This window comes from Bubalus bubalis, chromosome 23 (genome assembly GCF_019923935.1).
Source record: "Bubalus bubalis isolate 160015118507 breed Murrah chromosome 23, NDDB_SH_1, whole genome shotgun sequence".
In the NCBI taxonomy this organism is placed as follows: Eukaryota; Metazoa; Chordata; class Mammalia; order Artiodactyla; family Bovidae; genus Bubalus; species Bubalus bubalis.
In genome coordinates, this window is record NC_059179.1 from 21,453,995 (window position 1) to 21,474,981 (window position 20,987).

Here is a 20,987-nt window from a genome sequence, read left to right on the forward strand (position 1 = left end):
AATTAAAATGGAATCACAGATAAATAGCCTGGAGGCAAGGATTGAGAAGATGCAAGAAAGGTTTAACAAGGACCTAGAAGAAATAAAATAGAGTCAATATATAATGAATAATGCAATAAATGAAATTAAAAACACTCTGGAGGCAACAAATAGTAGAATAACAGAGGCAGAAGATAGGATTAGTGAATTAGAAGATAGAATGGTAGAAATAAATGAATCAGAGAGGGTAAAAGAAAAACGAATTAAAAGAAATGAGGACAATCTCAGAAACCTCCAGGACAATATTAAATGCTACAACATTCGAATCATAGGGGTCCCAGAAGAAGAAGACAAAAAGAAAGACCATGAGAAAATACTTGAGGAGATAATAGTTGAAAACTTCCCTAAAATGGGGAAGGAAATAATCACCCAAGTCCAAGAAACCCAGAGAGTCCCAAACAGGATAAACCCAAGGCAAAACACCCCAAGGCACATATTAATCAAATTAACAAAGATCAAACACAAAGAACAAATATTAAAAGCAGCAAGGGAAAAACAACAAATAACACACAAGGGAATTCCCATAAGGATAACAGCTGATCTTTCAATAGAAGCTCTTCAAGCCAGGAGGGAATGGCAAGACATACTTAAAATGATGAAAGAAAATAACCTACAGCCCAGATTATTGTACCCAGCAAGGATCTCATTCAAGTATGAAGGAGAAATCAAAAGCTTTTCAGACAAGCAAAAGCTGAGAGAACTCTACACCACCAAACCAGCTCTCCAACAAATACTAAAGGATATTCTCTAGACAGGAAACACAAAAACGGTGTATAAATTCGAACCCAAAACAATAAAGTAAATGGCAACAGGATCATACTTATCAGTAATTACCTTAAACGTAAATGGGTTGAATGCCCCAATCAAAAGACAAAGACTGGCTGAATGGATACAAAAACAAGACCCCTACATATGTTTTCTACAAGAGACCCACCTCAAAACAGGGGACACATACAGACTGAAAGTGAAGGGCTGGAAAAAGCTCTTCCATGCAAATAGGGACCAAAAGAAAGCAGGAGTAGCAATACTCATATCAGATAAAATAGACTTTAAAACAAAGGCTGTGAAAAGAGACAAAGAAGGTCACTACATAATGATCAAAGGATCAATCCAAGAAGAAGATATAACAATTATAAATATATATGTACCCAACACGGGAGCACCACAGTATGTAAGACAAATGCTAACAAGTATGAAAGGAGAAATTAACAATAACACAATAATAGTGGGAGACTTTAATACCCCACTCACACCTATGGATAGATCAACTAAACAGAACATTAACAAGGAAACACAAACTTTAAATGATACAATAGACCAGTTAGACCTAATTGATACCTATAGGACATTTCATCCCCAAACAATGAATTTCACCTTTTTCTCAAGCGCACATGGAACCTTCTCCAGGATAGATCACATCCTGGGCCATAAAGCTAGCCTTGGTAAATTCAAAAAAATAGAAATCATTCCAAGCATCTTTTCTGACCACAATGCAGTAAGATTAGATCTCAATTACAAGAGAAAAACTATTAAAAATTCCAACATATGGAGGTTGAACAACACGCTGCTGAATAACCAACAAATCACAGAAGAAATCAAAAAAGAAATCAAAATTTGCATAGAAATGAATGAAAATGAAAACACAACAACCCAAAACCTGTGGGACACTGTAAAAGCAGTCCTAAGGGGAAAGTTCATAGCAATACAGGCATACCTCAAGAAACAAGAAAAAAGTCAAATAAATAACCTAACTCTACACCTAAAGCAACTAGAAAAGGAAGAAATGAAGAACCCCAGGGTTAGTAGAAGGAAAGAAATCTTAAAAATTAGAGCAGAAATAAATGCAAAAGAAACAAAAGAGACCATAGCAAAAATCAACAAAGCCAAAAGCTGGTTCTTTGAAAGGATAAATAAAATTGACAAACCATTAGCCAGACTCATCAAGAAACAAAGGGAGAAAAATCAAATCAATAAAATTAGAAATGAAAATGGAGAGATCACAACAGACAACACAGAAATACAAAGGATCATAAGAGACTACTATCAACAATTATATGCCAATAAAATGGACAACGTGGAAGAAATGGACAAATTCTTAGAAAAGTACAACTTTCCAAAACTGGACCAGGAAGAAATAGAAAATCTTAACAGACCCATCACAAGCACGGAAATTGAAACTGTAATCAAAAATCTTCCAGCAAACAAAAGCCCAGGTCCAGACGGCTTCACAGCTGAATTCTACCAAAAATTTAGAGAAGAGCTAACACCTATCCTGCTCAAACTCTTCCAGAAAATTGCAGAGGAAGGTAAACTTCCAAACTCATTCTATGAGGCCACCATCACCCTAATACCAAAACCTGACAAAGATCCCACAAAAAAAGAAAACTACAGGCCAATATCACTGATGAACATAGATGCAAAAATCCTTAACAAAATTCTAGCAATCAGAATCCAACAACACATTAAAAAGATCATACACCATGACCAAGTGGGCTTTATCCCAGGGATGCAAGGATTCTTCAATATCCACAAATCAATCAATGTAATACACCACAGTAACAAATTGAAAAATAAAAACCATATGATTATCTCAATAGATGCAGAGAAAGCCTTTGACAAAATTCAACATCCATTTATGATAAAAAACGCTCCAGAAAGCAGGAATAGAAGGAACATACCTCAACATAATAAAAGCTATATATGACAAACCCACATCAAACATTATCCTCAATGGTGAAAAATTGAAAGCATTTCCTCTAAAGTCAGGAACAAGACAAGGGTGCCCACTTTCACCATTACTATTCAACATAGTTTTGGAAGTTTTGGCCACAGCAATCAGAGCAGAAAAAGAAATAAAAGGAATCCAAATTGGAAAAGAAGAAGTAAAACTCTCACTGTTTGCAGATGACATGATCCTCTACATAGAAAACCCTAAAGACTCCACCAGAAAACTACTAGAACTAAACAATGACTATAGTAAAGTTGCAGGATATAAAATCAACACCCAGAAATCCCTTGCATTCCTATACACTAATAATGAGAAAACAGAAAGAGAAATTAAGGAAACAATTCCATTCACCATTGCAATGGAAAGAATAAAATACTTAGGAATATATCTACCTAAAGAAACTAAAGACCTATATATAGAAAACTGTAAAACACTGGTGAAAGAAATCAAAGAGGACACTAATAGATGGAAAAATATACCATGTTCATGGATTGGAAGAATCAATATAGTGAAAATGAGTATACTACCCAAAGCAATCTATAGATTCAATGCAATCCCTATCAAGCTACCAACAGTATTCTTCACAGAGCTAGAACAAATAATTTCACAATTTGTATGGAAATACAAAAAACCTCGAATAGCCAAAGCGATCTTGAGAAAGAAGAATGGAACTGGAGGAATCAACCTACCTGACTTCAGGCTCTACTACAAAGCCACAGTCATCAAGACAGTATGGTACTGGCACAAAGACAGAAATATAGATCAATGGAACAAAATAGAAAGCCCAGAGATAAATCCACGCACATATGGACACCTTATCTTTGACAAAGGAGGCAAGAATATACAATGGATTAAAGACAATCTCTTTAACAAGTGGTGCTGGGAAAACTGGTCAACCACTTGTAAAAGAATGAAACTAGAACACTTTCTAACACCATACACAAAAATAAACTCAAAATGGATTAAAGATCTAAACCTAAGACCAGAAACTATAAAACTCCTAGAGGAGAACATAGGCAAAACGCTCTCTGACATACATCACAGCAGGATCCTCTATGACCCACCTCCCAGAATATTGGAAATAAAAGCAAAAATAAACAAATGGGACCTAATTAACCTTAAAAGCTTCTGCACATCAAAGGAAACTATTAGCAAGGTGAAAAGACAGCCTTCAGAATGGGAGAGAATAATAGCAAATGAAGCAACTGACAAACAACTAATCTCAAAAATATACAAGCAACTCCTACAGCTCAACTCCAGAAAAATAAATGACCCAATCAAAAAATGGGCCAAAGAACTAAATAGACATTTCTCCAAAGAAGACATACAGATGGCTAACAAACACATGAAAAGATGCTCAACATCACTCATTATCAGAGAAATGCAAATCAAAACCACTATGAGGTACCATTTCACACCAGTCAGAATGGCTGCTATCCAAAAGTCTACAAGTAATAAATGCTGGAGAGGGTCTGGAGAAAAGGGAACCCTCTTACACTGTTGGTGGGAATGCAAACTAGTACAACCACTATGGAGAACAGTGTGGAGATTCCTTAAAAAACTGGAAATAGAACTGCCTTATGATCCAGCAATCCCACTGCTGGGCATACACACTGAGGAAACCAGAAGGGAAAGAGACACGTGTACCCCAATGTTCATCGCAGTGCTGTTTATAATAGCCAGGACATGGAAGCAACCTAGATGTCCATCAGCAGATGAATGGATAAGAAAGCTGTGGTACATATACACAATGGACTATTACTCAGCCATTAAAAAGAATACATTTGAATCAGTTCTAATGAGGTGGATGAAACTGGAGCCTATTATACAGAGTGAAGTAAGCCAGAAAGAAAAACACCAATACAGTATACTAATGCATATATATGGAATTTAGAAAGATGGTAACAATAACCCTGTGTACGAGACAGCAAAAGAGACACTGATGTATAGAACAGTCTTATGGACTCTGTGGGAGAGGGAGAGGGTGGGGAGATTTGGGAGAATGGCATTGAAACATGTAAAATATCATGTATGAAACAAGTTGCCAGTCCAGGTTCGATGCACGATACTGGATGCTTGGGGCTAGTGCACTGGGACGACCCAGAGGGATGGTATGGGGAGGGAAGAGGGAGGAGGGTTCAGGATGGGGAACACATGTATACCTGTGGCGGATTCATTTTGATATTTGGCAAAATACAATTTTGTAAATTTAAAAATAAAATTAAATAAAAAAAAAAATATGCTATCTAGGTTGGTCATAACTTTCCTTCCAAGGAGTAAGCATCTTTTAATTTCATGGCTGCAGTCACCATCTGCAGTGATTTTGGAGCCCAAAAAAATAAAGTCTGACACTGTTTCCACTGTTTCCTCATCTATTTCCCATGAAGTGATGGGACCAGATGCCATGATCTTCGTTTTCTGAATGTTGAGCTTTAAGCCAACTTTTTCACTCTCCACTTTCACTTTCATCAAGAGGCTTTTGAGTTCCTCTTCACTTTCTGCCATAAGGGTGCTGTCATCTGCATATCTGAGGTTATTGATATTTCTCCCAGCAATCTTGATTCCAGCTTGTGTTTCTTCCAGTCCAGCGTTTCTCATGATGTACTCTGCATAGAAGTTAAATAAGCAGGGTGACAATATACAGCCTTGATGTACTCCTTTTGCGGGCCTAGAGGAGCTATCCCACGTTGAAGGTCAGGAGGGGCAGCGATGAGGAGATACCCCTCGTCCAAGGTAAGGAGCAGCAGCTGCGCTTTGCTGGAGCAGCCGTGAAGAGACACCCCATGCCCAAGGTAAGAGAAACCCAATTAAGACGGTTGGTGTTGCAAGAGGGCATCAGAGGGCAGACACACTGAAACCATACTCACAGAAAACTAGTCAATCTAATCACACTAGGATCACAGCCTTGTCTAACTCAATGAAACTAAGCCATGCCTGTGGGACAACCCAAGACGGGCGGGTCATGGTGGAGAGATCTGACAGAATGTGGTCCACTGGAGAAGGGAATGGCAAACCACTTCAGTATTCTTGCCTTGAGAACCCCATGAACAGTATGAAAAGCTTATCTTAGCCTCTGCTTAACGCTGGACCTAGAACAGTGAGCAGGAGCACAAAATGCAGCAGGAGAAATAGCAAGGCTGATTGGCTTTTTTCCCCTAATCTTAGGTTTCTGAATCAAAACTCTGGCAAGGACCCCCAGAGATCCTTGCCTGTACCTAGCTCCAGCCCCTGAGCAAGTGCCCTGGCTTGCCTACAGGCATGCGCTGTGGCTCAGAGCAGGGCTCGCCCTACAGGGGCAAATGCTTACCTCCTCCTTGATGGCCGGAGTGGGGGCTGCCCTCTCTCCTGCTCTTGACTCCCTCTCTGGGCTATTCTACTGCTGTTCTGGCCTGAAGCCCACCCACCTTTGTGCTCAGTAAAGCATCAGCCTGGTGGAAGTGAGCAGTCTTAGGTATCCCCACAAAGAGATCCTGAGTCCAGACAACCCAGGGCTGGGCTCAGCTCCTCATGAGTGTACTTCAGCATCTGAGACAGCAGCTGTCCTACCCCCGGGGCCTGCTGCATGGCTGTCCCACCCCAGCCCGGGACACTAGGAAGGGAATGAACTCTCCATCTGGGCTGTAGCTGACTGGGCTGTAGCAACTCTGTGAGCTCTCACAGATAGAAGAGTTTCCCTCTTTGCATTTTACTGGTTAATGAGACACATTCCAAGGTGATGGTTTTCTTTGGGAAGACAAAAGATGAGGACTCGGGCCTGTACTGCCCATCTGCTCTGAAACCATCTGACAGCGAAGGAACAGGAGTTTCTACCTCTCACCCACAGGCTTTTCAAACAATTGCAAAAGGACCCTTGGCCTGCAAAACTGAGCTCTGGGACAGAGGCGATGGACAGGAAGCTAGAGTCCAAAGAAGTGGGGAGAGGAAATGGAGATGGTTTCTGATTCCTTTGGGTGATTTTATATCCTAAAGGAGGCTTATGATCAGCAGGGGTTTGGATGGACTCAAGGAGGTTCATCACATGACAGGTCCCAGGCCCCAGGGAGCTTAAGGCCAGGGATATGGGACCTGTCTTGGTCACCTACCTGGCCAACATGTTTCCCTGCTCAGTCCTGAGCACTCCCCATGGAATATAATCTATAAGGCCCACAGTGGGCACAGGTTATGCAACAGAGCTTGAGAAATTTTCTCAAAAGGCATTCTGCATTCTTAGGATGTTAAATCTTACTCAAGAAGTTGCAAATGTGGTAATAAAGTGGGATCTCCTGATGATTTCATGACCAGCAGTTCTCCATGCCCTCCAGCTCCTACTGGCACTTGACTTTGCTCTGTTAAAAAAAAAGCAACTCATTTCAGGGGAGTCCTGTGGCTCAGACTGCCTCTTATCGGCTCAGCAAAACCCAAGAGGCTTGACCTTGAAACCAAAACTCCCAGGTTTAACTCTTGGCTGAAAAACACACTGATCAGATGGTTCTGGGCAACAATAAGAGTCCCTCTGAGGCTCTGTTTACCTATCTGCAAAGTGTTGATAATAAGGCCTGTCCTGCTAAACTTAAGGATTATTTTAGAACTGAAATAGAAGTCTTTGTAATCTGTGCACTATAAAGCACACAACGAATTTAATAATCCTGGCATTACACCCACCCTAGTGCAGTTCAGACACAGCAGTTCATGGTTAAGATAGACACCTTCAGCCAGGACTCTGTTGTCATTGCCCCCTGAAGGACAAGTGGGGTCCAAGAACTCTGTGTCCACACCCATTCCACTTCAGCTGACACCAACAGAATGGAATGCTAGCATTTCACCTCAAAAGTATTATACAAGTAGTCTTTAAATGAAAGCACCTCTTAGAAGAGTTTTATAACATGACAAGCCTTGTGACTCATTCCAACCAAAAGTACCTCTTCATCATGAAGCCTCTTAGCCACTTGGAGACTTGGTCCCGTTGCTTCAGTGAGACAAAAGTTTTGGTCACACGTTCTCCTCATGCAGTCAGCAGGAAGAGGGTTACCCATGTCTGCCACCAGCGCACCCCTTTTCACAGCCTCCCCATCCCAGCCAGCTTCTCCAGGGCTTCCGGGATCTGATAGGCCTTGACAAAGAGTTCAGAGGCATCAAAGTCTACAAGATGGAATCTTGTGGTCCATCTCCTTATAAGTTTTCCTTGGAAGTTCCTCTGAGATAGGACACTTTCCATACTTTAGAAAAAGAAATTCTAGGGTGATTCACAGTCCAGTTTCTACAGGGAGAAGCAAGCTGCAAACCACCTTCTGTACTCTACATAGTGACTCAACCTTTTTCACCCCAATAGACATAAACAGTAAGAAACCTTCTATCAGTAACAGTGGCTCAGTATGGCAATGATTCTCAATGGAAGACGCTGGAAATCACTTATCTATAAGAAAGAAGCCTGGTACAAGAGCTTAACCTTCACTGAGACACCACCACAGTCATCTGCCTGGTAAAAATGCTGACATTTGAGTAGCCCAAGATTTCAACAACAAATATACATGGTGGATCAAGCAAACCAAGCTGAGTGAGCTAAGCCAAAGGGACTCCTCCCCTGCCTTATCCATGTAACAAACACCACAGCACTACACCAGGGGGCCTCTACGAGCCCCAGCTTCTCCACAATACATTAGTGTGAACAAGTCAGTTCAGTTGGAAGGTCCAGGTATATGAAGTCCTGTAGCAGCTGTCCCAGCCCAGACAGCAAGAAAATAGCCTCTGTCTTATTTCATCAGACATCTCACAGAGAGGCTGGACGTGACCCACCTCTTCATTAAAAGGACCCACGTTAGCCTTTTTATCCTTTCCTTTTACCTCCCTGATTTCAGAGTCCTTCTGGAATACATTTTGCATCTTCCATCTCTCTTAAAGGAATCCTTGTGAATGAGACCCTCAGCTTCCCTCCCATTTCTAGAGGATCCCCCTGGACATTGATGTCCATCTGCCCATACCTTCTACAGAGGTTTAGACAGATGGAGGAAAGCAATCAAACCTAGGTGCTAAGAGACAGATGACACTATCTTCAAAAACAAGAAAGTTAGGACTTCCCTGGTAGACCAGTGGTTAAGACCCTGCATGCCACGCAGTTCAGCCAAGAAATAAAGAGGTTGTCACTTGACTAAGCCCTAGAAAATGGATCTGAGCTCACATGTCCTGACATAATCCATCAGCAGCTTCCTTTCTAGGCAGAGCTCCTGCTGTGGCAGGCAGGGTTCTTCAGCTGGTGTGTTAGTGGACTATTAACCAGGCCACCTGCTGGAGGGGGTAGATTAGGGAAGGAAAGAGCTCCACCTGAGTAGGAGACATCAGGCTAGAAAGAGAGAGGAGGAGAGGAGAAAGAAAGGCATGAGAGGGCAAGGAGATGGAGAATAGAGAGGCTCGGGGAGGAGGACGTGAGAGAATGTGGTTCTTCTCCTCAGAGCCACTCACCACATTTCACATGAGGCACTTTGACTGACTGTCCCAAGCCTGGGACGAGGCGAGACTGGAGCCCCAGGGCAGGTCCCTCGGGGTTCACTCTTCCAGCATCACCTCAGGCTCTCAGGGCAAACATTCACCATACCTCCTTGTCCCTCCCTCTGAGAGCCCCATTAGAGAAGCCACATCTTTTTCCATCCTGAGTTCTCATTCTAATCATAATTCACTCCACAGATGTTTACTGAAATAGCAAAGGCGATCCTTAGGGCCACCTGCCTCATGAAATTTAGACTCTGGTGAGGAAGATAAACATCAAACAAATATACAAATAATTGATGGTTTATCATCATAAAAAGTACTGCAAGGGAGAAGCAACAGGTGCTTTGGGGCTCTGCAGCAGGAGATCCAACATTCTGAGGTCAGTGAGGAATGGAATGATGATTTCTATCTCTCTGCCCGCTTCTTGTCCCTGCAGCGCACCACAGTTTCTGAGAGGCAGACATGTTTTACTGATAGTACGCACAAGGAAACAGACCAAGTTAAAACACCAAACGAGAACCAAGTTACAACACTGCAAGAAATATTAAAACTTACAGTCATCTTTGTCCCTCATGGTCACTGGAATGGGAGCTGATCTAAGCTTGAATTACTCATGCCTTAGCTTCTTTCCAAAAACAGGGAATCCAACCACTTTTTCACTCCTGAAATTGGTTATCTCTTCAAAAGCTGAAAAAGAGACAAATGAATAAAAGAGCTAGAGTAACTGGTGAAACTACAAATTGATTAAAATTTCCTGAGGTGATGGTTATAAAGCTGTATACTTATTGCCAAACTCAGTAAGTGGTACACATTAAATAAATACAGCTTTTTGTATGGCAATCACACCTCAATAAAGGTCAATCGTTTTTCAAATTGTTTTTTTAAAAACTTCCTGAACAGGAATTTAGAACCAAGAGCTTTCTTTTCTTTTGTTCCACTGGCCCTGTTATCTCAAATTGAGAAATCTATCTTGGTATCTCTATCAGCGTGATTGATAACAGTTATTAATTTTTAAAAAAGCTGGAAAAGAGGAAGCCCAAATATCCAACAATAGAAAAAATATCAAATAAATTAAGACACATTCACATTATGGATTGTTGTGCAGAAATTAGCAATATTTTTGAGTAACATTTAATGTCGTAAGAAAAAGCTCATGTATGTTATGTTAAAATTTCTGGCATATACATGTACAGAATTCAAATTTTCTCTGTATATACTTAGATATATGCATCAAAAAAAAGGACTAATATTGAAGAATAAAAATATTTAGTAATGGCAGCTCTGGATGGTGTGATTATAGATGCTTATTGTTTTGCTAATTTTTTCTACAATGATTATGAGTACTTTCATACTCGGAAAAAATAATAATTTTCCTTGCCAGGGAAATCTCATGGACAGAGAAGCCTGGCAGGCTACAGTCCATAGGGTCGCAAAGAATCGGACACGACTGAATCGACTGAGCACAGCACAATAAGGTATCAGTTCAGTTCAGTTCAGTTCAGACGCTCAGTCGTGTCCGACTCTCTGCGACCCCATGAGTTGCAGCACACCAGGCCTCCCTGTCCATCACCAACTCCCGGAGTTCACTCAAACTCACATCCATCGAGTCGGTGATGCCATCCAGCCATCACATCCTCTGTCGTCCCCTTCTCCTCCTGCCCCCAATTCCTCCCAGCATCAGAGTCTTTTCCAATGAGTCAACTCTTTGCATGAGGTGGCCAAAGTATTGGAGCTTCAGCTTCAGTATCAGTCCTTCTAATTACCACTGAACCACAATGCCAGATACTTTACTGTGTATTAACATGATCTCAGTTAACTCTCATACAATTAGCTTTTCATTATCTCTATTTTACAGGTGGAAGAAACCGAGGATCAGAGAGAGAACTTAATGGTGGCGTCAGGCTTCCAAGTGGGGTCTGACGACAGTGGTAATGACTTCCTGCATGTCAGCCTGCAGGGGCAGCAGTGTGTACGAAGCCAGGCAGATGGGAAGTTGAAAGTAAGTCTCTTTTGGAAGAACAAGCCCACTTTGGCTGGAGTATAGAAAGGGAGCCTGGAAAGAGGGTTGGGAGAAAATATGGAAGGCCTCGTATACTAGCCATTTTATTTATTAGGCAACAGAAAGACAAAGCATCTGAACAGAGTAACTTCATTAAAGCTATATTTTATGGAAAACAGTCTGACAACAGGATAGGTTGGTTTGGGGAGAGACTGGAAGCAAGCAAATCAGTTGGAAAATTACTGTGTTAGTTCAGGGACAGATAATGAAAGTATGAATTTCATGCGGTGAAATAAGATTAGAAAGGAAAGGAAAGATATATGAGAAGTCTCTTAGGTGGCATCTGCCGGGACTACAACGCACCCGAAGGAATGTGAGGTACAAGGGAGAGAAATCAGAGGCAGATCTAAGGTCTCAAACCCGGACAACTGGAAGAGTGGTGATGCTGTTACAAGGTGGGTAGGGAGATGGAGCAAAAGAGGAGTGAGTTTCAGTAGGAAGGTGATGAATTTGGCTTTAAGCATATTTGAGCCTAAAGTGTTAAGATGACGAAATCTGAGAGGCTGTTGAACAATTTGGGCTGAAGTTTAAGAGGGCAATAAAGACTACGGACAGTAATATGGGGATTGTGTGGCTAGAAGTTTATTGGAGCCACAGGAACAGTTAAGATTGCCAAAGGATTAGACTGAATAGAGAAAGAAAAGAACTTGAGTTGGAGGATGGAAGAGGAGCCAAAAGGGAGAAAGAGTCATTAGAGACAGGAGGAGGACCAGAGATTTTCAAGACAGGAAAGTCAGAGGAGGAGTGTTTGAAGAAGTGGGCACTGATGGACGGTATCAAATGGTGTTAAAAGGTCAAGAATTCCAATAAAAGCTTCTGGATGTTTAGACTAGAATCTCTCAGGAGACCTTGAAAAGTGAGGAGGCTAGAGATGCCTGATTTGGAGGAGCAGGGGTGTAAAGGTTAAAGAGTGGGTGGCAAGGCAATGAATGAAGTGGCTCCATTTAACTGCACATGTAAATTTACTAAGTATTTGAGTGCCTGCTGGGTGAGCTTCTTGCACATCTGCTTGGGGATGTCCCAAGAAACCGAAGGAAATGGCAACCCACTCCAGTGTTCTTGCCTGGAGAATCCCAGGGACGGGGGAGCCTGGTGGGCTGCCGTCTACAGGGTTGCACAGAGTCGGACACGACTAAGCGACTTAGCAGCAGCAGCAAGAAACCGAAACCAACCATCCTCATCTTCATGTTCTAAAAACTTCAGTTCATAATATCTGAAACAAACCCAACATTGTAAATCAACTATCCTCCAAATTAAAATTAAAATTCTTCTATTTTTTCCTTTTAAAAATAAAAATTATTTTAAATAAAATAGAAGTTTCAGTTCATTCCAACTCCTCTTCTGGTGCTGAATTTTAAAAACAGCTTTATTGAGATATAATTCACAGATCATACAGTTTACCCGTTTAAGTATACAAGCTAGTGATTTTTAGTATCTATACAGATGTCCAACCGTGGTGCTGACTTTAAAGGATAAACATTTGAATCTGGAATTCAATTCTTATAATTTATGCTGTAAATGAGGGAGCTGCTGCTGCTGCTAAGTCGCTTCAGTCGTGTCCGACTCTGTGCGACCCCATAGACGGCAGCCCACCAGGCTCCCCTGTCCCTGGGATTCTCCAGGCAAGAACACTGGAGTGGGTTGCCATGTCCTTCTCCAATGCATGAAAATGAAAAGTGAAAGTGAAGTCGCTCACTTGTGTCTGACTTTTAGCGACCCCATGGACTGCAGCCTACCAGGCTCCTCCATACATGGGATTTTCCAGGCAAGAGTACTGGAATGGGGTGCCATTGCCTTCTCCGAAATGAGGGAGAGGGGATCCCAAGGTCCAGAATAGATTCTTCACTCCCACCTTCTTGAGCAGAATCACAGAGCAGAGTGGGAAGGCACAATGGTGCTTTGCATAAAATGTCCACCAGGTGGTAGCAGTACCCTTGCCCAGTTTGAAAGGCTGTGTACTCAGAGAGTCTCCAACCTAGGGACTGTTTCTCTCCTCTGCTCCTTCCTGTTACTTATTATTTTCTGCTTGGTAACTCTGCTAACAGGTCCTAACCCACAGGGATTTATCATTCTGGAGGCATGGTAGCTTTTTGTGTTAATCTGTGTCGTCTGAGAAGCAGAAGCCAAGAATAAAGCTTGTGAGGGGTTTTAGTGTGGGAAACGCTTGCAAGTGAAAATAGGGAGTGCGCCTAGGAATGCTGGGAGAGTTGTCAGACTAGAATGTCAGTCTGACCCCAAATGAAGAGGAGAGAGTAGGAAAGTTGGTGTGGAGCCTTCTGCAGTATAGTTAGTCTCAGAAACGTTGGCCAAGACCTTTAGGGAGCCCAAACAAACCACCAGGAGAATTCTGTGTCTCCCAGGAAGGAGCCTGCCTTAGTATCCCTGCTAAGCTCGATTATTGGCTGGGCTGCTCACCTATAAGTGCCCCAGGTGGAGGCTCTTGGTCAATTATCCCACCAGTAGATGGAAATCTGTAAGGCCTGTTTTCATGGCCTCTACACCTTCCTTTGGAAAAGGAACAGCCTCGGCCCTCAGGTACAAAATGAAGCAGGGCAAAGGCTAACAGAGTTCTGCCAAGAGAACACACTGGTTATAGCAAACACTCTCTTCCAACAACACAAGAGATGACTCTACACATGGACATTGTCAGATGGTCAATACTGAAATCCGACTGAATATATTCTTTGCAGCCAAAGATGGAGAAACTATATACAGTCAGCAAAAACAAGACCTGGAGCTGACTGTGGCTTAGGTAATGAGCTCCTTATTGCAAAATTCAGGCTTAAATTGAAGAAAGTAGGGAAAAACACTAGATCATTCAGGTATGACCTAAATCAAATCCCTTATGATTATAGAGTGGAGGTGATGAATAGATTCAAGGGGATTAGATCTGGTAGACAGACTCCCTGAAGAACTATGGGCAGAGGTTCATAACATTGTACAGGAGGGGGTGACCAAAACTACCCCCAAGGGAAAAAAATGAAAGAAGGCAAAATGGTTGTCTGAGGAGGCCTTACAAATAGCTGAGAAAAGAAGAGAAGCGAAAGGCAAAGGAAAAAGGGAAAGATATACCCAACTGAATGCAGAGTTCCAGAGAATATCAGGGAGCCTTAAGTGAACGATGCAAAGAAATATAGTAAAACAATAGAATGGGAAAAACTGGAGATCTCTTCAAGAAAATTAGAGATGCCAAGGGAACATTTCAGGCAAAGATGGGCTCGATAAAGGACAGAAACGGCAAGAAGAGAACAGAAGCAGAAGAAATTAAGAGGTGGCAAGAATACATAGAAGAACTATACAAAAAAAATATTAATGACCCAGATAACCATGATGGTGTCATCATTCACCTAGAGCCAGACATCCTGGAGTGTGAAGTCAAGTGGGCCTTAGGAAGCATTACTACAAACAAAGCTAGTGGAGGTGATGAAATTCCAGCTGAGCTATGTCAAATCCTAAAAGATGATGCTGTTAAAGTACTGCACTCAATATGCCAGCAAACTTGGAAAACTCAGCAGTGGCCACAGAACTGGAAAAGGTCAGTTTTCATTCCAATTCCAAAGAAAGTTAATGCCAAAGACTGTTCAAACTACAGGACACTTGCACTCATTTCACATGCTACCAAGGTAATGTTCAAAATCCTTCAAGCAAGGTTTCAACAGTATGTGAACCGAGAACTTCCAGATGTACAAGCTGGATTTATAAAAGGCAGAGGAACCAGAGATCAAATTGCCAACATTCATTGGATCATTAAAAAAGCAAGAGAATTCCAGAAAAACATCTTCTTCATCGACTACATGAAAGTCTTTGACTGTATGGATCACAACAAACTGTAGAAAATTCTTAAAGAAATGGGAATACCAGACCACCTTACCTGTCTCCTAAGAAACCTGTATGCAGGTCAAGAAGCAACAATTAGAACCTGACATTGAACAACAGACTGGTTCCACGTTGGCAAAGGGGAACACCAAGGTTGTATATTGTCACCCTGCTTATTTAAATTCTATGCAGAGTTCAACATGCAAAATGCGAGCTGGATGAATCCCAAACTGGAATTAAGATTGCCAGGAGAAATATTAGCAATCTCAGATATGCAGATGATACCATTCTAACGGCAGAAAGCCAAGAGGAAGTAAAGAGCTTCCTGATGAACGTAAAAAGAGGTGAGTGAAAAAATTGACTTAAAACTCAACATTCAAAAAACTAAGATCATGGCATCCAGTCCCATCACTTCATGGCAAATAGAAGGGGAAAAAGTGGAAACAGTGGCAGATTTTATTTTCTTGGGCTCCAAAATCACTGCAGATGGTGACTGCAGTCACAAAATTAAAAGATGCTCACTTCTTGGAAGAAAAACTATGACCAAACTAGACAGCATATTAAAAAGCAGAGATATCACTTTGCCACCAAAGTCAGTCTAGTCAAAGCTATGGTTTTTCCATTAGTCATGTATGGATGTGAGAGTTGAACCATAAAGAAGGCTGAGTACCGAAGAACTGATGCTTTCCAATTGTGGTGCTTGAGAAGACTCTTGAGAGTCTGATGGACAGCTAGGAGACCAAACCAGTCAATCCTAAAGGAAATCAACCCTGAATATTCATTAGAAAGACTGATGTTGAAGGTGAAGCTCCAATATTTTGGCCACCTGATGCAAAGAGCTGACTTATGGGAAAAGACCCTGATGCTGGGAAATATTGAAGGCAGGAGGAGGAGGGGACGACAGAGGATGAGATGGTTGGATGGCATCACCGACTCAATGGATATGAGTTTAAGCAAACTCCAGGAGATAGTGAAAGACAGGGAAACCTGGTGTGCTGCAATCCATGGGGTCGCAAATTGTCGCAACTTAGAGACTGAACAACAGCCCTCAGTAGTCTCCACCAAGGGCCATCTGTGTTCCCCACCTCTGAGGGGGGCAGTTCAATCTCCACTTCACACCTCTTGTGCTGACTTCATGCCCCACTCCCTAACCCCTCCCCCAGTGACCATCTCCTCCCATGTGCTGCATGCTGCATCCAATTCTCCACTTTCCTGGATGAATCCAAGCACTATACCCTCCCAAGAAAGCCCTACCTTTTCAAGGCCCCTGCCTTTGGCACCTTCTTGCTTATAAGCTCTCGAAAACTGAAGGAGGTGATGGGATTAACTGGGTATTGGCTTCAGCCCTGACCCACAGGCCCAGGCGCCAGTCTGGCCCAGCAGGAGACAGGTTGGCCAGCAGCAGGCCCACCCCTTTCTTGGGGCCCTGCTGTCTCAGATGAGCCTCCCCTGGCACCAGAGTTGTCAGTATGTTCTGGCCTCTACCAAGGCCAAGTGCATAACAGGGCAGCCATAGCTTTGCCAAGTGGTCCAGAGGGCCAGGTAGCTCTTGGGGGCCAGGAAGAAGTTGGCATTTGCCCACAGAAAGCAGAAGTTTGGGGAGAAGGGTGTTAGGGAAGAAGACTTGTGGGTGCCCAGCATGACAGGGACTTACGACGTCAGTTGCCTCCGAGGGCTGCCCTGAGTGCTGAGGGTTTACTGTGCTCGGACCTCTGGGCTTTGCCCCTCTGTCTCCTGGCTGGTCCTCAGCTGAAAGACAGGCTTGGCAGGAATGGGCTGAATACAGTTGGCTCTCTGGGGTGCTGCTTCAAAGAAGCACATGGGGAAAGCAAGGATTCTGCAAGAACATGTCTGGGCCAGGTGACATTGCAAACGCAGAGTGCCTTATGGAAATGGGAGGAAGTAACTTGGGAGTTTAAAAGGGAATCCAGGCAACCCCTGGCATGGGAGCAGCAGAGAATGACCTGGCAATCTACCCCAATTTCATCATTTACACCTAGATGACAAAGAGGAAGCTGAGGGCAAGTGTGGGATTTCCCCTTTTTCCTCTTGGGCAGAGAGAAATGGAGAAGAAAGGTGGCAATGGGGAGTAAAATGAAAGGAAGACACCTCCAGGTGATGTGGAAGGTGGTGGTGGTGGGGTGGGCTTCCAGACTGTAACCTGCCCAGGGGCCCAGACCTTAGTTCCAGGGTTGATGGAACCAGGATGGGGGCAATGGGACTAGCAAGACTCCTTTCCACTCCCCACTCAGCACATTTGTTCTATGCTTGGAATGAACTCCTTGCTAGACAAATCTATGAAGTATCTACCCACCCCTAGGCAAAGGGAGCTGATATGTCCCCCCCACATTACCCCTACCCTAATAGCCCCAGACTGATACAGCTTTCTGAGCCTTGTAAAATAGTCTAACTATATCAATAAATATTAGTAGCTTGTCAAAGCACCAGGCCAGTGCACAGGAACAGACGCTCAAAAAATTGCTAAATGAGTTTGTCTCAGGCCCATTCTCTCCTTTAACCAGTTCTAGAGCACTTCGGGTAGGAGCCTCTCCTGAACCCATTCCCCATTTAACATGGTACATTTATACCCTGCTGTCATTAGATGTTATCCTGCCCAGTTGGCTACTGTACTTTGTCCTGTTTCCTTTGGAAAGCTGTGAGCTCCCCGGGAGCAGCTTTGGAGCCTTGGCTGCATTCTCCATCACCTCCCCCCCGCCCACCACCACCCCTGCACAACAGAGAACTAAGAGTCCACGGGGCACTGTGAAGGCTCAGTCAACACACAATCCTCAGGTGGATACACTGGTTCAGAGGGAGAGGCTGCGGGGAGGAGGCACCAAGGGAAGCCTGACTTGGGACACAGACAGCTGCCCTCTGGCCCGTGCAGCCCTGCTGTACCCGGCTCAACTGCTGTGTCAGTGCAAAGCGGGGTGACATCAGCTGTGGAAGAGGTTACTATCAGGCAAAGGGAAGGGCAGGGGAGAGCAGGCCAACCGCCTGTGGAGGCCAGAGGCTGGATCAGCTGGGGAGAGGGTGCCTCATGGGGGCTGGGTTCGGGTAGGGGCCTGCAGGGAACAACAAGGAGGGAGGGAGAGATGCAAAAGAGAGGTGCTGAGGGCATGGAATGGTTAAGGCCTCTAACCTTCCACCTGTAGGACAGAGGGAACATTGATTTGGAATTTTGGAAGACATTGAGACTCCCCTTAGCCACTATACGAAGCAAGCGGGGCACACCTCTCTCTGACCACAAAAGCAAGGCTGGGGCAGGCCCTCTCTTCTCCATTCAGCTCAGAACAGAGTCAGGGCAAGAAAGGCTTTCCTTCCAGCTCAGGTATTTGTTATTGGAGGCCCTGGGCCTGTCCTTCTTGCTGCCCACTACAGATGAAATGCTCAGGTATGGGACAACTTCCCTGGCTGGGGTAAGAGCCCTGGTGAAAAGTCAGGCCACCACAGAAACTGCCAGCCTGGCCCCAGTCCCATGATCTGTCCCTGGGTGTCACCTCCCCAGGGTGTCAGTGAGATCACCATCCTGGACCTGGTCCTAATAAGACCTTTGTCCCCAAGTCTCGCATGCACAGACTGTTAGCCTGTGGTCCCACACTCTTCCCATTAACTGCGCCCAGTAGCATTCACTCTGATCTGCAGACATAGGCCCAGTTCCCAGAGACAGGTAGGAATTACTTGGTAGAGGCGCCAGACCTGCCCCACCCACTGAGGACACGCAGCGGCACATGGCTGTATGCGCGTACACACAGGCACGCACACATACACACTGCTGTTCTAGGCCTGACAGGGCAAAATCTGGGGAAGGAGGGATCCGGTGAGGTAGACCACAGCTCTGGGGATGGTGTAAACACACAGACACGCAGTCAAATGGGGAGCTGGCTGGAAAGTGCCCCAACCTCTCCTCAACTAGGATCACACAGCACAAGACCTCGCACCATCTCTCTGGCCTGGGTCCTTGGAGGAGCGTGTTTCAGGTCCTAATCAGCAGAGTGTCCGTTTTGAGTCTCTCTTCCTCTTCTGAGCCTCTAAACTTGTCAACTGCCCTTCTCCACATCCATCCCAGTGGTACCTTGAGACTCAACACTGCCACCTCCTCCAGGAAGTCTCCCTTGATTCTCCCAAGCTGGTCTGGTATGTGCCTCTCCCTGGAGTCCATAGAACCTGTGCTAAACACCATCACCCAGAGTTATAAGGATCTCCACTACTATGGTGAGTTGTCCAAGGTCAGGATCTCTTTATGACTTAAGCACTTACCACTGTGCCTGGGACCATGTGGCACTCCATACTCACTGAATGAGAGAGCTGATATATTTATGGAAGTGCAGGGTCTCCACCCCTTGTTTTACTCAATCTCCCCCAGAAGCCAGTGGGTGCCCAGAATGGTCCCCACTGGTCTGGGCAGGAGCACCGACGCTAGCTCTCCTGGCTGTCTGCTGCCTGTGACTCAGCTTGGACCATGAGATAGGAAGGAGCCCATAGCCCAGGAGGGTCCTGCCCCTTGTCTCTGCACAGAGAACAGGCCGGGGACAACCCCAGGCCAGATGTGGGTGCTGACTTCCAGCCGTCCTCCACATTGCCAGGTCCCACGGAAAATCTTGAGGTCAGGAGGGTGATGACAGTCTGTACAGCTCTGGCCTCTTGCCCTGATGTCACAAGGCCATGGGCAGGAGGGAAGACAGTGACGTGGGGCTGGCTAGATCACACCTTGTCTCAGTGTGCTTGTTTGAGCAAGCAGACACTTTAATCTCAGGATCTGAGGGGCTGAAGAGAAGCCTTGGGTACCTGTCAGTCATGGGGGAGGAAATGAGCCTAATTACTATCACCATCGGGTAGGACGTTAGGTCAAGGAAATGAATTCTCTCTACTTGTGTGTGCGTGTGCTGTCATGTGCGATCTTTGTGACCCCATGGACTGTACCCACCAGGCTCCTCTGTGCATGGGATTCTCCAGGCAAGAATACCAGAGTGGGTTGCCACTGGGTGCCATTTCCTCCTCCAGGGGATCTTCCTGATGCAGGGAATGAACTTGCGTCTCCTGCATTAGCAGGTGGATTCTTTACCATTAGTGCCACTGGGAAGCCCTTACCTTCACTTATGTACATCCAAAGTTTGGCTCAGATCTGTGGGAAAGTGGGAGGAAGAAGGAAGGAAGGAAGAACAGATCGGGGGGATTTGGGGCAGGAGACAGGCCTGAAGTCCCTGAGCACCTATGAGGGTCGCAGCCTGTCCTTCTGTAAACCTAGCCTCCCCAGGTTCAGATATTATCGATGTTACTGGCTTCTCCATACAGGGAGCCCTGAGGGCAAAAGGAAGAGATTGTCGAGTGGGCTATCCAGGTCGCATGAAGATCTGTGAACGTACTCCCCCACCCCCATTTGACATTTGACTGGGACAGTCACAGATCCTCAAGGGAAGTGTTACCCAAGGACCAGCCCCCACCACTAGGCTGCCACTCCATCTCCCTCTTTCCTTCTGCAGCCTAATGTGCCATGATCCCAGACATGTGTCCTCAAGCCCTGTCTTCCTAAACAAGTCAAGGGAAGGGAAAAGAGAGGCCCAAACTGTGTCCAGTACGGGGGCCTTTCTGTGACACAAGCAAGTATTCATGAGAATCATGTGATTTCCTGGGATACAGGTCACATGTGTACAGAAAGCCACTCACATGGGCCCTCATCCTTTCCCCAAACCCCTGGAAGACCAGAGCTAGGTATTTATTAACTTCCCTCCTATGAGAGAAGTATATGATAAACTGAAGATGGCTTGCCTCCATTTCGCAGAGGAGAAACTGAAGGACAAAGTGTTAAAAGAGCAAGTTGGAGATGAAGCTGGGACGAGAGTTGGAAATGAAAGGAACTGGTTCTGGAATCTTGCTATTTTC

General features: G+C 44.5%; 1 protein-coding gene across 6 annotated transcripts in view; it reads right to left on the bottom strand.

Moving 5' to 3' along the window:
- The window catches only part of PKD2L1 (polycystin 2 like 1, transient receptor potential cation channel), a 74,472-nt gene that overhangs the window by 47,306 nt on the left and 6,179 nt on the right, over window positions 1-20,987 (bottom strand). For all 6 annotated transcript variants that reach the window (XM_044935330.2, XM_044935329.2, XM_044935327.2 and 3 more), the window contains one exon: window positions 9,785-9,916. The gene's annotated coding sequence lies outside the window, so the exon portion shown is untranslated. The remainder of the gene's footprint in view (window positions 1-9,784; window positions 9,917-20,987) is intronic.